This window comes from Chiloscyllium punctatum, chromosome 2 (genome assembly GCF_047496795.1).
Source record: "Chiloscyllium punctatum isolate Juve2018m chromosome 2, sChiPun1.3, whole genome shotgun sequence".
Classification (NCBI taxonomy): Eukaryota; Metazoa; Chordata; class Chondrichthyes; order Orectolobiformes; family Hemiscylliidae; genus Chiloscyllium; species Chiloscyllium punctatum.
Window position 1 is genome coordinate 143647442 of NC_092740.1, and position 15391 is coordinate 143662832.

Sequence of the window (15391 nt, forward strand, 5' to 3'; positions counted from 1 at the left end):
GCAATGAAATTCATTAGATACACTTGCCAGAACAAGCAGAACTCAGTTTAATATCTGATACAAGAAAAGGTACTTTTAATAGTGCCACACTTCTGAATGGAAGTCTCAGGTTCAGTTTTTGGAGTGGGGGGTCAAACATATCAGGCAGAAGTTTACAGGGTCTGAGCAATGTGGGCTATGACAGAGGTGTGGCAGTATCAGATGGGAGGTTCAGTGAGCCCCATCTCAATGTCAGGAGCAACTTGCATCATCTTTAATTCTTTTGACGAGCAGCGATGGCAATTGAACGGGGATTGTTCCTTGTTAAATATGTTGTTGATGGCCTAGTTCGCTGCATTACTATGTAGCTTCCTGTCTGAGCAAATGTGCCGAATGTGCTAGATGCTGAGAAAATCCAACATGGAAACCAAAGCATGTACCTGACTAGTTCAATTTGCTGCTTGCTCTGAACAACCTCCATGTTGGACACTGCATTGGCACCAACATCTCAGGGCATGATTCCTGGGCATCAGCCCACACAGGCCCCATGTCCACTGATACATGGCAGCCTTTAAGGACCCTCATGGCAATATATTGATCCACTTACAGGTCACTTCTACATTTCAGTGTTCCATTCAGGCTGCCCTGGTAAATCTCATTGTGACACTGCCACAAAGATGCTGTATAATCAGGGACACTCCTGGACTGGACCAGGCTGTATTTTAGGTTCTTAGCTTATTGTCATAGCGTTCATTCACTCTGAACCTACTTGGATTCATGTACCATCCCCTGAGTTGCCTTCCTTGCCTTTTTGCACATTGTCCCCTCAGTTAGAGATACCAGGCTCTTATAAACTCTGTCTTACTGTACCATTTAGTTGAGGCACAAAGGCAGGCAGCTGGTCATGTTGTCAGCATGTCTGAGTCTAGTCAAGGGGATAGACTTCACTCAGGAGGCCCTGGCACAGCATGGCAAGGGCAGCCTCTGATACCAATCCAGGGGCTTGGACATAGTCAATCAGACACTCGGAGTGGTCAGATTCAGGATGCTTTCCACAGATGAGGGGTGAGGAGCCAAATGTTGGGCAGCTCACCACCCTGGTTTTGACTCTTCCTCCGTTAATGTGGGCTGTTTTCCTCCTGGGATGACAGCATGGTTGGTACTCAGGGAGAGGAAAGTGGGTTAGTGTTGGTGCAGGTGGGGAGGTGTCCCGAGCGAGTGAGTGGGCAGCGTTGAGGGTTGGAGTGGTTGACAGCGAGTGAATGCAGGTAATAGTGAGAGTGACTGAGCATTAATCTTGGTGGGTGGAAGTACTAAAGTAGGGATGGAATACATGGGAGGTATTAGAGAGAAGATGGTGACACTTACGATCACGGATTGGAGAAGGACAATTGGCTTTCATCCTATAGTGCTGGGCATTTTTCCAGATGGCTGAGTCTGATTTAACCTGCTTGGTAACCTCAGACCAGACTGGCATGGTCCAGTACTGTAGCCTCTAATGCCAGGCTGGCTTGTGCAACAGCCCGTTCGGCAGGACCTCCAGGTCCCAGAGCAGAAAGCGGGGTGCCAAGCCCACCTCTGTGTGCCATATCCAGAGGAAATCTGAAGAACTATGCAGGACAGTGTCAATCTGGGGGCACAACAAGTGCTTAGAGGGCAGAGGCACAAGTGATGCCTGTGAAATCTACTGAGAGGTGAGATGTTCAGGGAGTGTGGTTACCGAAGTATTTCTTGTCTGTGAAAAAATGTTGGGGAATACAGCAGATAATAATAATGACAAAGGCATTGTGGCTGAGGTTTACGATGGAATAGGGTTCAAACAATGATAATCCAGTTGCTTGACATATTACGTTACAGTGGAGAAAGGTTGTAGAACATCATGGATAATAATTCAACCCGCATAAGCTCAATCAACACCTATCTGTCAAAACTGTAGAACTGGGACGATAAAGACCTTACAATAATTTCTAGAATCATTAAAAACTGTAGCAAATTGATAAACATGGTGGATTTTCATCCTGATGTGGAATATAAATGGTTAACTGGTTTAGAATCCATCTTATATCAGACCATCTTATATTTAATTGCATAGTTTAAATCTGCTAGAAATGGAAACTCTAATTAACAATATTATATAATTCAATGCATGTTTTGAGATGGACAATCAGGAAACAAGGTGTTAAACTCAGGCAAATCTGACAATAAGGGATGAGATACTAATTGGCTGCAATAGAGTGGGCAAAACTATTAACAGCCAAACTACAGAAGAATAATAATTGTTTAAAGAAGTATTTTGTAAAACAAAACTATATATAATTTAAACAGTAATTCAGTGAACAATGTGCGATATCGAAAAAATCTAAAGACCCAAACACGGAAACAGATAGAAAGAACAGAAATTTATACAAGAGATATCAAACCTTTTATAAATACTCTTCACCAACCCCTTTCACTAAGTGTAATGTAGGGGTCTCTCCAACAAGCTATAAGAATTATTGGAAATGACAGACATTAAATGTCTACTTTGTATCAATCTTCACAAAAGGAAGATGAGGATAAGGTACCAGAGGTAAAAGCCCAAGGGTAAATGCACACAGTGACAGGCTAATTAGATTTATTACAAATGAAAAACATGGTTATGGAGAGACTAATGAAATAAAAGACAGACAAATCTCCAGAAAGTAATAATTTGCATGTTGGGTATTAAGGATATAAATTATTCGATTGTTCATGCAGTAGTCATGAATAACCCTCAATCTTGGAACTATCTTCTTTGATTGAAAAGCAATCAATATCACTCCTCCCATACCACAACACTGATGGTCTAGTATTTGTTATTCCTGAGCTCTGAGTGTGCAAATGATTAACAGAGGCAAGGTAAAGTGTAATACTCTTGGCAAATCTGTCTTCAAAACAATTGCTAGAACTGAGAGAGTGGCAGTGAACTCCAAGGAACAGGAGCCTGCTGACCTCTGTCAGGGAGACAGCATTTGTTCTCCTACTCTTCCCAATCCTGTGCTTGCTGCTGCCTATTAGTGAGCCATAAAACCATCAGATATAGGAGTGGAATTACGCCGTTCAGCACTTCCAGTCTGCTCTGCCATTTGATCTGTTTCTTAGCCTCATTCTCCTCCCTTCTCCCTGTAACTCTTGATCCCCTTGAACTATCTGTCACTTTGTTAAAGACACTCAGTGACTTGCCTTCTGCAGCAATGAGTTCTACCGATTAACCATATTCCTCCTCAGCAACCCAGCCATCCCAAATAACTCCCATGCAGGCTGAGAGAGTGAGCTCAGCTGGAATCTGCATTAGGTTCAGAATTGCTTGAGTTCATCCTCTAAGGCCATCTACAATCTCCTTCATTGTTTTGAATCTCCCAAATGGGTAATTTGGTTCTTCATAGTTGAGCAAGCTGGAAAAAAGCTGTCTATGTGTCTGCATCCTTGTCTCTTCATCCCCATGCTGCACCCCCTTCTTATCTTCCCTCTTCTGATATCCCTGACAGCAGATAGCTCCTATCACCCAGTCCTCACATATCTGTTTGCCTTGGTCGCTTAGATTTGGTGACAAAGCAATGTGCATCCAATTAGTGAAACACTGCAACAAGAAGAAGCTTGCAAATTGTGTGATTAGTTTCACATATTTTTTTTGTGTCAACATGAGACAATTGTGAACAGTAAAGAACATATAAATTTTCCAGTAACAGAATAAGTAAGCCAGGTTCACTTCCTAAACAAGGCGAAGTTACTTTCTAAAAGAATACTTGCCCAAAAAGGAGCTGCTGAAAAGATACTACTTGTCAGGGATGGGGGAAGATGGAATGAGGGGTGCACAGTTTGAAAAATAAGGTATCTTCCATTTATGACAGATGAAAAATTGCCCATAGTGTTAGGTGAAGGGGTAAATGTAGGGGAATGGGTCTGGGTGGGTTGCTCTTTGGAGAGTCGATGTGAACTTGTTGGGACGAAGAACCAGTTTCCACACTGTAAGTAATCTAATCTAATCTTAAATTTCATTTGTTAAAGGGTGACAAACCATCTATTCATAGTTGGTCAGTGTAGGGCTCCAGCCCCAAACATGGGGTTTCTGGGGCCACGATTTAACAAAAGGGTGGCACGGTGGCTCAGTGGTTAGCACTGCTGCCTCACAGCGCCAGGGACCTGGATTCGGTTCCAGCCTCTGGTGACTGTGTGGAGTTTGCACATTCTCCCTTTGTCTGCGTGGGTTTCCTCCCACAATCCAAAGAATTGGTCATGCTAAATTGCCCATAGTCTTCAGGGATGTGTATGGTAGGTCCATTAGTCAGGGGTAAATATAGAGCAATAGGGTATGGGTGGGTTATTCTTCAGAGAGTCGTTGTTGGGTCGAAGGGCCTGTTTCCACACTGTAGGGATTCTATTCTATTCTTTATGTGCTTACTCCACTGACTTCTCTCTGGCCAAAGAGAATGCTGTTACCTCCCTTAGACAACAAAGGGCAGCAAATATTTCCAACTCCAGCCTGCAGGACATGCTCATCCTCACAGCCTCTGGCCATGTGTTTTTCTATGCACTCCTCTGGGGTTGGGGCTGCAGCTGGGCAGGCGAGGAAATCCTTACAGAGACACAGGTGTTCCATGCAGTGCTGTTTCTGGCCGTGGCTCATGGAGAGGAATTGTTCCATGAACACTCCCAGGAGATATGGCCACCAATGAGGAGCCTTTCTCCTCCTCTTCCCTCTTCCAGCAGCTTGTTCTGCTCTGCGAGGGGTTTATTCCTTCATCCAAATTCAAGGGAAGGCTTGCTACAGCTCCCATGTTTGGTGCTGGAAAAGCGCAGCCAGTCAGGCAGCATCCGAGGAGCAGGAGAGTCAACATTTCAAGCATAAGCTCTTCGTCAGGAATGTGGGACAGGCCAAAGGGGACTGAGAGAAAATTGGAAGGAATTGGAATTGGGGGGGAATGGTAGTTGGGAATGTGATAGGTAGATGAAGGTGGGGAATGATGGTGATTGGTCAGAGCGGAGGGTGGGGTGGATAGGTGGGAAGGGAGATGGACAGACAGGACAGTTCAAGAGGGCAGTGCCAAGTTGGAGGGTTGGATCTGGGATGAGGTGGGGGGAGGGGAGATGAGGAAACTGGTGAAATCTACATTGATGCTGTGTGGTTGGAGGGTCCCAAGGCAGAAGATGAGGCATTCTTCCTCCAGGCATTGGGTGGCTAGAATTGGGCAATGGAGGAGGCCTAGAACTTGCATGTCCTTGGCAGAGTGAGAGGGGGATTTGAAGTTCCTGCACTCCATACCCGTCATCTACTGTGTCCGTTGCACCTCTACATCGGGGAGCCAACTTGCAGAATGTTTCCAGGAACATCTCCAGGACTCACACACTAAATAACCCCACCATCCTGAGGCCAAATACTTCATCTCCCGCTCCCACTCCACCAAGGACATGCAAGTCCTGTGCCTCCTCCACCGCCAAATCCTAGCCATCCGACTCCTGGAGGATGAACACCTCGTCTTCCGCCTTGGGACCCACCAACCACTCGGGATCAATGTTGATTTCACCAGTTTCCTCATCTCCCCTAATCCTCCCTCATCCCAGATCCAACCCTCCAACTCGGCACCACCCTCTTGAACTGTCCTACCTGTCCATCTTCCTTCCCACCTATCCGCTCCAACCTATCACCATCATCCCCCACCTTCATCTACCTATCACGTTCCCAGCTACCTTCCCCCAGTCCCTTCCCCCTTCCCATTTATCCATTAGCCCCCTTGTCCCACAAGCCACATTCCTGATAAAGGGCTTATGCTCAAAACGTCAACTCTCCTGCTCTTCGGATGCTGCCTGACCAGTTGTGCTTTTCTAGCACCACATTTTTTGACTCTGATATTCAGCATCTGAAATCCTCACTTTCTCTCTCTGTTTTAATGATGTAGGATTGAGAGAGGGGAGAGTTGTGCTCCAAATTTGTGGGATTAAAACACAGCGCCAGGGATCCGGGTTCACTTCCAGCCCTTGGGGAATTATTTTGAGTTTGCACATTCTCCCCGTGTCTGTGTGGGTTTCCACCAGGAACTCCGCTTTCCTCACACAGTCCAAAGATGTGCAGGTTAGGTAGATTGGCCATGGGGAATGCAGGGTTACAGGGATAGGGTAGGCGTTGAGTCTGGGTGGGATGCTCTTCAATGGGTCGGTAAGGATTTGATGGGCTAAATGGCCTGCTTCTGCACTGTAGGGATTCTATGATTCAATGAACATTATGTCTTGACTGACATCATGATCTGCCTGCTTTGTACATGCAGTATCCCCTGGTCACTCATTGCACATGCACTAATGCAATGCCAACATCCAGCACAATTTGCCCCAAAAATGTGCACACAAATGAACAACTGTGTTCATTGGGCCTGACGTATCACCTGTTTACATGGCAGTTTCTTCCAATTGGATACAATTCTTCTGAATTGACAAGAGGGTCATACGAGAAATGTGCCATACTTCCACATGCAGGCCAGAGAAAATCAATGATCACAAATTGTTTCCACATATTGAGAACGTGTTTGTTTAATTGCTTAAATACATTGCACAACACTTGCAGGTCATCCCAGTAAGCAAAAAGGAAATATGTTTGCTGTACAGAGCAAAACCCAGCCCAAAATAAAGCATGTGGGCAGAGGCCTTTCCTATTTGCGACAGCCTGAGAGCAGATTGACCTGCTAATGGATAGAATCACTTCCCAACGCATAAAGTCAGATAGAATGAGTCAAGTGAGCCTTGAGATGTTATGACACTTTCTCTGATACTTTCTAATATTAATAAACTTCACTCAACTTCTCAGCGCAGCAAGCCAATTTATTGTGTGCCTATTGGGCTGTCGGTGGAGACGGTCTTCCGTGGTTTATTCTGGTGATGACAGAAATTAAAGTGTTGTAGCCTTAAACAGCCTTTACTGTAGGTGGGTTCAAATACCAATTTAGCACATCACAGATTTGAAGTCAATTTATTAAAATCTGGAAATAGAAGACCGTGACCATGTGACCAACATAAAGTCCAACTTTTCAGGAAGGACCACTGCCATCCTTACTCCGATGTAACCATATGAAAGTCTAGTTCTGCACTGAGATAGCTGACTTTTACCCACCCAATGAACCTACCTAGTAAGCTCCTCAGTTTGTGATGGTCAATAAATGCTAACTTTGCCAGCAACATTTCATAGAATCCCTACAGTGTGGATTTAGGCCATTCAGCCCATCAAGTTCAAACTGATCCTCTGAAGAGGTATCCCAATTAGCATTTCGCATGGCTAAATCACCTAGCCTGCACATCACTGAGTACTGTGGGCATTTTAACATGGTCAAACCACCTACGCTGCATACGTTTTAGACTGTGAGTGGAAACTCACACAGCCACACAGCAAAACTCCACACAGACATCACTCAAGGTTGGAATTGAACCGGGTCCCTGGCACTGTGAGGCAGCAGTGCTAACCACTGAGCCACCATGTCATCCCATCTCAGCAACTGGCAGATTTGGAGATCTAGTAGGCTCCTGTTGCAGGAAGCTTCATAGAGTTGAAGGTTTATGTAGACCACAAAGGCAGATCTCCACTAACATGTCTATCTATGAGTGGCATAGATGGTATAAACACAAATCCTTGAACATTGATTGGAAAGAACCCCTTAAAAATTGATCTTTCTCATCCAATTTACTTAGCAATTTGGGAATAGCAACAATGATTTCCACAATCCTGTCTGATTGTTCATTCCCTAATAAGTGAATTTGATTGAAAATGTAAAGAAGTGGAGTGGTGGGAAATGAACCCACAAGTACAGTCATCATTCCATCCCTCAGAAAGAAAAGGAACACTCGTATGCCATGAATTATATTGAAATATCTAAACATGAAATTGGAAAAGATTCAGATGCATTAGTCACCATAGAAAAAAGAATACATTCTAACTGGTTGAGCACCAGAATTATGTCATTCTGCGATTAGTCTCCACTCTGGTTTCAATGTATCTGTCATTCAGATCTTTTGAATAGACTCCCTTTAGTGGTGAAACAGGCCCTTCGGCCCAACAAGTCCACACCAATCCTCCGAAGAATAACTCACCCAGATCCATTCCCCTACATTTACCCCTTCACCTAACACTACGGGCTATTTAGCATGGCCGATTCACCTAACCTGCACATCTTTGGACTGTGGGAGGAAACAGGAGCACCCGGAGGAAACCCTCGCAGACACGGGGAGAATGTGCAAACTCCACACAGACAGTCACCAGAGGCTGGAATCGAACCTGTGACCCTGGTGCTGTGAGGCATCAGTGCTAACCACTGAGCCACCGTGCTGCCCTTGATGAAGAAGAGCAACATTTAAAATACAGGAGGTGGTTTAGAAAATTGTAATGATACTGATCTCTGCCACTGGAGAAATGATACAGAGAGATATTTGGACTATTCAAACTTAAGGAGATGGAGAGAGAGGAACTCAGAGATGGCTGATTGTCCTCCCTTCTGTGCCATTACACTGCTGTGATTCTTCTGTAAATTCTGTACACTGACAGCTGTGTAACTGGTTACATGTTCAGACTGGCATAAAAGAAAAACATAGTCAAATCAGCAAATGCTTCCGCACACTGAAATGAAGTTCATTTTGGACGCATTCATCTGGCCTCACTGAGGTGGTAATGGCAACAAAATGAGATTGCTTCCCTCAATACCCTGTCAAAACATGTGGTTCTAGAAAAGCACAGCCAGTCAAGCGGCATCTGAGAAATTGGAGAGTTGACGTTTTGAGCATAAGCTCTTCATCAGGACACGTTTTGACTGATCTCCAGCATCTCAGTCCTCACACTCTCCTCCTCAGTACCCTATTAGCCCCAGTGATATGGCCAGTGACAAATGCCATGTGTACAGCACCAGGTTTCCACATTACTTGGCAGTTATGCCAATGGTTTTCTTACATGGAATTTGAGGCCTTCTGATGTACATTTTAGAGATTAAATATAATCAAACAGTGCCATGGATGATGATATAGAAAAGGCCCAGTAAAGATAAGTCTTGAGGTAATTTAGTGGATCCTGGAGAAGCACAAACACACCCCTTGGGAGACTATAAAAATATAGTCTTGGGGATCGAAGGGCCTGTTCCCATGCTGTATTGTTCTTTGAAAAGGCACTTGTGTGGGCGGCATGGTGGTTAGCACTGCTGCCTCACAGAACTACGGTGCCAGGTTCGATTCCAGCCTTGGGCAACTGTCCACGTGGAATTTGCACATTCTCCCTATGTATGCGTGGGTTTTCTCTGGGTGCTTTGGTTTCCTCCCACAGTCTAAAGATGTGCAGGTTAGGGTGGATTGGCCAGGCTAAATTGCTCATAGTATTAGGTGCATTAATCAGACGGAAATGGGTACGGGTGGGTTACTCTTCAGAGGGTTGGTGTGGACTGGTTGGACCGAAGGTCCTGTTTCCACATTGTAGGGAACCTAATCTAATCTGTGACTTCTGTCTTCAAAATTTGTCTTCTTGAGCTTCTGGCCTGCTGTCCTAGTGGTGAATCTGTGGAACTGCACTGATGCCAGTGTTTGGCACACCACAACTTGCCTGGTGATTATAGATTAGGCAATTGCCTCCAAACCAATCAATCGGACAGCGATAGGAGGGGGGCACATTGCTGCAGGAATGTGTGACCAACTAGTGCACTTTCTCAAGCAGCTGCCTGGAGGTGAAACTCTTCCTCCAACTGAATTGAATAAATGGGATGAATTTCCGATTGAGAAATGAAGATGAATAAACCATAGAATTACTTATGGTCAAATTGTTGGCCATGATGCAAGGAGTGATGGGTTTTATTTTTGACAGTAGTCCTGATTTTAAGCCAGCCTCTAGTTATATGACAACTGAGACATAAAATTCCAAACGTGACATATAACTCTTGTTGCAAAAGTATATAACCTTGACTCAAGCTATTCGAACAGTTAGCTTTGTTTTTATTTGTTCTGATCTCTCTTATGTTTGCACATTTAATAAACCATGTTGAAACGTATCTGTCAATATCTTTTTTGGCTGCGTCCAATCTCTCAGGCCTGGGGAAATTGCAAATTTGTACTAAAAATAAGTGAGGGTTGACCAGTTAAGTATTGATCTGAATTGCTTAATTGTCGACAGTAAAAACATCTGGCCCATTTGAGTAGTTGGACATGACTCCAGGCACTGAGCGACTGTTTTAAATAACCACCAGTTCCACAGAAAGAAATCTGGCATTTCAATTATACAACAAAAAAAAGTGCAAGATGCATTCAAAACTAATAACCTATATCATAGATTCATAGAGACGTACAGCATGAAAACAGACCCTTCGGTCCAACCCGCCCATGCCGACCAGATATCCCAACCCATCTAGTCCCACCTGCCAGCACCCGGCCCATATCCCTCCAAACCTTTCCTATTCACATACCCATCCAAATGCCTCTTAAATGTTGTAATTATACTAGCCTCCACCACTTCCTCTGGCAGCTTATTCCATACACGTACCACCCTCTGCATGAAAAAGTTGCCCCTTAGGTCTCTTTTATATCTTTCCCCTCTCATCCTAAATCTATGCCCTCCAGTACTGGATCCCCCGACCCCAGGGAAAAGACTTTGTCTATTTATCCTATTCATGCCCCTCATGATTTTATAAACCTTTATAAGGTCACCCCTCAGCATCCAATGCTCAGGGAAAACAGCCCCAGCCTGTTCAACCTCTCCCTATAGCTCAAGTCCTCCAACTCTGGCAACATCCTTGTAAATCATTTCTGAACCCTTTCAAGTTTCACAACATCTTTCCAATAGGAAGGAGACCAGAACTGCACACAATATTCCAACAGTGGCCTAACCAATGTCCTGTACAGCCGCAACATGACCTCCCAACTCCTGTACTCAATACTCTGACCAATAAAGGAAAGCCTACCAAACGCCTTCTTCAATATCCTAACTACCTGTGACTCCACTTTCAAGGAGCTATGAACCTGCACTCCAAGCTCTCTTTGTTCAGCAACACTCCCTAGGACCTTATCATTAAATGTATAAGTCCTGCTAAGATTTGATTTCCCAAAATGCAGCACTTCGCATTTATCTGAATTAAACTCCATCTGCCACTTCTCAGCCCATTAGCCCTTCGCTGTCCACTACACCTCCAATTTTGGTGTCATCTGCAAACTTACTAACTGTACCTCTTATGCTCCCATCCAAATCATTTATATGAATGAGGAAAAGTAGTGGACCCAGCACTGATCCTTTTGGCACTCCACTGGTCACAGGCCTCCAGTCTGAAAAACAACCCTCCACCACCACCCTCTGTCCTCTACCTTTGAGCCAGTTCTGTATCCAAATGGCTAGTTCTCCCTGTATTCCGTGAGATCTAACCTTGCTAACCAGTCTCCTATGGGGAACCTTATTGCACGCGTTACTGAAGTCTATCTGGATCACATCTACCACTCTGCCCTCATCAATCCTCTTTGTCACTTCTTCAAAAAACTCAATTGTTTGTGAGACATGATTTCCCATGCACAAAGCCATGCTGACTATCCCTAATCAGTCCTTGCCTTTCCAAATACATGTACATGCTGTCCCTCAGGATTCCCTCCAACAACTTGCCCACCACCGACGTCAGGCTCACTGGTCTATAGTTCCCTGGCTTGTTTTACCACCCTTCTTAAACAGTGCCCTCAAAAAGTAAAATAGTATGGGGGAAGAGCAGGCAAGTGGAACTAATTGGATAGCTTTATCAAGTAGTGGGCAAGTCAAAATAGGTAAATATATCAATATACCTTCAAAAGACACAATTTGTCAATATATCTTTAAGAGATGTGCTTATGAATTCATGATATCATCACTTGAGAGTATAAAAGTCTCAAACAATCTTAACTTGGGTCACCCAAAGCGTGGCAGGCTGACGTTAGCATGCTGCTCTATGAATAGCTTAATGTCATGCCAAAAAGTAGAAGCCAGGCAAAAACAGGGAAAGGAGCCCCACCCACCAAATGTAACAGAGCCTGTGGTAGCCACATCGGTCTGTCCAGCCTCCTACAGACTCACTCTGAGAGTGGGAGAGAGTCATCCTTGTCTGTGAGGGACTGCCAATGAATGTTAGCCCAAATATGCAGTGATTGTGAGTATAATATTTGTATTTATTAGTGTGGTGGAATGAATGTTTGTTGGATCTTTCAACAGGAGAAAGTGAGGACTGCAGATGCTGGAGATCAGAGTCTTAGAGTGTGACACTGCAGGTCAGGCAGCATCGAGAAGCAGGAGAGTCGACATTTCGGGCGTAAGCCAAAGAGGCAGCATAGTGGCTCAATGGTTAGCACTGTTACATTCTCCCAGTGTCTGCATGGGTTTCCTCTGGGTGCTCTGGTTTCCTCCCACAATCCAAAAGTTGTGCAGGTCAGGTGAACTGGCCATGCTAAATTGCCCATTGTGTTAGGAACATTAATCAGGGGTAAACATAGGGAAGGGGAATGGGTCTGCGTGAGTTCCTCTTCGGAGGGTCAGTGTGGACTTGTTGGGCCGAAGGGCCTGTTTCCATACTGTAGGGAATCTAATCTTATGCCCGAAATGTCGATTCTCTTGGATCTTTCAATACCATGTTACCCACATCTAGTTCTTAAGTTACAAGAATCAGATAGACATTACGAATACCCTGCCAATGACAAACCACACATCAGACAGAACGGTTCAAGACTGTTTAGAGTGAATCTATATCCTGGGGCTCCGAGTAGTCTTAACAATGTCAGACACATTGATGTACCTTGTACCTGATTGTAATCATGTAATAGATTATGTTTTGATTAAGACTGGAGCCTCTTCTCCTGACATATCCTGAGTGGTTTTCCTCTATCACTATAAACCAAGCAGGCCCTTAGACCATACTCAGGAAACAGATGACAGGAAACTATCCCAACCACATAGTACTGGTTGGCACTGCAGGACGTACAGAAACTATCCCAAACACAAACTGTACTGGTTGGCACTGCAGGACGTACAGAAACTATCCCAAACACAAACTGTACTGGTTGGCACTGCAGGGCGTACAGAAACTATCCCAAACACAAACTGTACTGGTTGGCACTGCAGGACGTACAGAAACTATCCCAAACACAAACTGTACTGGTTGGCACTGCAGGACGTACAGAAACTATCCCAAACACAAACTGTACTGGTTGGCACTGCAGGACGTACAGAAACTATCCCAAACACAAACTGTACTGGTTGGCACTGCAGGACGTACAGAAACTATCCCAAACACAAACTGTACTGGTTGGCACTGCAGGACGTACAGAAACTATCCCAAACACAAACTGTACTGGTTGGCACTGCAGGACGTACAGAAACTATCCCAAACACAAACTGTACTGGTTGGCACTGCAGGGCGTACAGAAACTATCCCAAACACAAACTGTACTGGTTGGCACTGCAGGGCGTACAGAAACTATCCCAAATACAAACTGTACTGGTTGGCACTGCAGGACGTACAGAAACTATCCCAAACACAAACTGTACTGGTTGGCACTGCAGGGCATACAGAAACTATCCCAAACACAAACTGTACTGGTTGGCACTGCAGGACGTACAGAAATGTGGCAATCATTACTTCACGCCAAGAATCCTTTGATTCTGAAAAAGTTGGAAAGGATTGGAAAACTGTCAATGTGACACCTTTATTTACAAATGGAAGGAGATAAAAATGGATTTCTGTTGGGCCAGGTTTTTTTAACATTTGTTATTTGGAAAACATTAGAGTCCATTATTAATAGCAGGCATTTAGAATTACTTTATGTAAATCGACCAGAGTCAGCATGGCTTCATGAAGTGGAAATCATGCCGGACAAATTTACTAGAATTCCTTGAGGAGGTAACACATAGGATAGATAATGGGGAAGCAGTGGATCTAATATATTTGAATTTTCAAAAGATCTTTGATAAAGTACCGCACAGTAGGCTACTTAATAAGCATTTATGGTGCCGGAGGTAATACATTAGCTGGGATAGAGGATTGGCTAACTAATAAAAGAGAGTTGGGATAAGGAGGTAGATTTTTAGGATGTCATTTAGTGAAATGACACAGAGATCAGTGCTGGGGACACAATTATTTCCAAAGCATATGAATAATTTGGATGAAGAAAGTGAATATACTTTAACCAATTTTGCAGATGAGACAAAAATGTGTGGGGAGGCAAGAAAGGTTGTTTCTTCTTGTGGAAGAGCCAAGGATATCACCTCAACATTAGGGATTGCACACTTAAGGCAGTGATAACGAAGAATTTCTTCTCTTAGTGGTAGTGAATCTATGGAATTCTTTAGCACGGAGGGCTGTAGAGGTGGGCTCATCAAGTATGTTCAGGGCTGAGATAGATATTTAAGCAGTAAGGGAATCAAGGATTAGATTAGATTAGATTAGATTAGATTACTTACAGTGTGGAAACAGGCCCTTCGGCCCAACAAGTCCACACCGCCCCGCCGAAGCGCAACCCACCCATACCCCTACATCTACCCCTTACCTACACTACGGGCAATTTAGCATGGCCAATTCACCTGACCTGCACATCTTTTGGAGTGTGGGAGGAAACCGGAGCACCCGGAGGAAACCCACGCAGACACGGGGAGAATGTGCAAACTCCACACAGTCAGTCGCCTGAGGCGGGAATTGAACCCGGGTCTCTGGCGCTGTGAGGCAGCAGTGCTAACCACTGTGCCACCGTGCCGCCCATTATGAGGGAAAGGCAAGAAAGAGGAATTCAGGATTATCAGATCAGCCATGGTCTTAGTGAATGTAGACTGGCAGGAGGCTGGAAGAACACAGCAAGCCAGGCAGCATCAGGAGGTGGAGAAGTCAACATTTCAGGTGTAACACTTCTTCAGGACTGGGGAGTGGGTGTAGGGGGAGCGGCGGATAAAGGGGGAGCTGGGGAAGGGTGGTGAAGTGGGGATAGGTGAAGACAGGTAGAGGGTACGACCTGACTGGTCGATAGGAGGGATGAATCCAGTAGGGGGCTGGAAGGAAGGGTCGATGGGGAGGAATGGAAGGGAGGAGAGGAGCTGGGAAGGATGGTATTTGAAATTGGAGAACCCAATGTAGAGTCCTCCGGGCTGTAGGCTGCCCAGGCAGAAGATGAGGTGTTGTTCCTCCAATTTGCGGTTTGATTCACTGTGGCAATGGAGGAGGCCAAGGATGGTCATCGGAAAGGGAGTGGAAAGGGTGATTAAAAATGGGCGGTGACTGGGAGGTCAGGTCGGCCCCTGCAGGTCTGGCTGAGATGCTTGGTGAACCATTCCCTAAGTTTACGTTTGGTATTCCCGATGTAGAGAAGACTACATCGAGAGCACCTGATGCAGTAAACTAGGTTGGAGAAGAGGCAGGTGAACCTCTGTCTCATCTGGAAAGACTGATTGGGGCCC